Raw genomic sequence first — 1,705 nt, 5'->3', positions numbered from 1 at the left:
TAGAGTTCTTGATGAAGAGGATACAGTGAGAGTGGGGAAGAGAAAATACCTGAAGAGATGAGAGCTGAGAGTTTTCCACAACTGGTGAAGGACACTAATCCACACCAAACATGTCATAAGGAAAGGTCAGCAGTGAAAAAGTTGCCGGGGGGGAAAGAGGGTTGCCTTCCAAGGAACAGAATTAGGCTGCTGACTTTTTTGATAGCACCTTCGAAACCCTCCCACATACTGAAATCCTTCCAGTGGTTTTCCATCAGTTCCAGACAGAGGCCCAAATAGTTAACATGACCTACGTCATGATGAGCCTTCTTCAGAAGCCACTGTCCCTGTAGCAGTCTGAGCTCCACAGCTTTCTTCAGTTTCTTGTAAACTGCTATGTTCCTTCCCGTCTGGGGACTTCAGACACAGCATTCTCTCTGCCTGACATGTTTCCCACTTCTATTACTTGTCCTTCGGGGCTCAGATAAAACATCCCTTTCTTGGCAAATGTAGTGGACATTTGTTAGCTCTTTTCTTTGTTTGTTTTGTTGCCCAACATCCAACCTCCACTTTCTACTTAAGGGGATTCTTAGAAATTATACCATTTGACTGATAAGGCTTGAAACTTAATATTCAGAATAGCTATTAGAAAGTATTCAACATACGATAGGACTACATACCCTTGAAATATTTTCTTGTGTGGTTAAGTGAAATATCTCATTACTTATTAGTGAGGGTTTTGCATTTTTTTTAACATTAAGAAAACATATTATTTTCCTTAGGTAAAGTACTCTTATCTTCAAAGCTCTAAATTCCAATGTAAACTCTGTTGAAGTACTCGTGGAAAACACCTTTATGAAGCTGCAAGCCCACTTTCTTTCAAGAAAATTAGATCAAGAAATCTCTGTTCCTTTGACATGTGCAAAAGGTAGAAAGGTACCATATCCACAAGAGTGTGCCAGGATCTTACTGTTTCTCAGTGGTGAAGTATTATAATCAATCATTCCTCTGAACTTTTCAAAGTGAGATGACTTGGTCTCCAAATATATATGGGTTTGGCTCAAGGACAAAAGAAGATCTTTGTTTGGAATAGTCTGGGAGTAGTCAGTAATTTTTCAGGTGGAGAATGACCACAGAAATATTAATTTCAATGGCACCCTTTATCAGAAACCAGAAGGAAAACTTCCTCATGAAATCTTTTTCACTCTCTTTACCTTTTCTAAGATGTTTATTGAAGAGGCTATTTGTAGAAAAACACTTCGAGAATGACTTCTGAATGATAGCTTTTAAAATAATGAATATTAATGCGATTTTTTTAATCCAAAGAATTATGAAAACAAACCAAAACATGGACCATGATCTCCCCATCCACTTAACCCACTTATAAATTTAATCTGTACAGAACTGTATGAAATGAAAAGTAAAAGGATTCTCCCCAATCTCAGCCCCTTATTATCCCTAATATTCCATTATAAAAGAGCATATATCCTAGAATAGATAACTATTTATAGACAAATACATATTTTTCGCACAAAAGTGATTAAGCTGTTCTGTACCTTGCTATTTTCGCTTAATAGTACAAAAAAAAAGATTTTAACACTGAGGAGTTCTAACTGTATGAATCATGGCTTCAAAATAAAATAGAATAAAAACTTTAGGACCCTTTCAAGGAATGACACTTTGGCCCAGCATGGAAAACTCAGAGGGTTGTAGCATTTTCAGATAA

The sequence above is a fragment of the Propithecus coquereli genome, unplaced genomic scaffold (genome assembly GCF_000956105.1).
Source record: "Propithecus coquereli isolate 6110/MARCELLA unplaced genomic scaffold, Pcoq_1.0 Scaffold29, whole genome shotgun sequence".
Taxonomy (NCBI): domain Eukaryota; kingdom Metazoa; phylum Chordata; class Mammalia; order Primates; family Indriidae; genus Propithecus; species Propithecus coquereli.
This window is presented reverse-complemented; position numbering follows the sequence as displayed.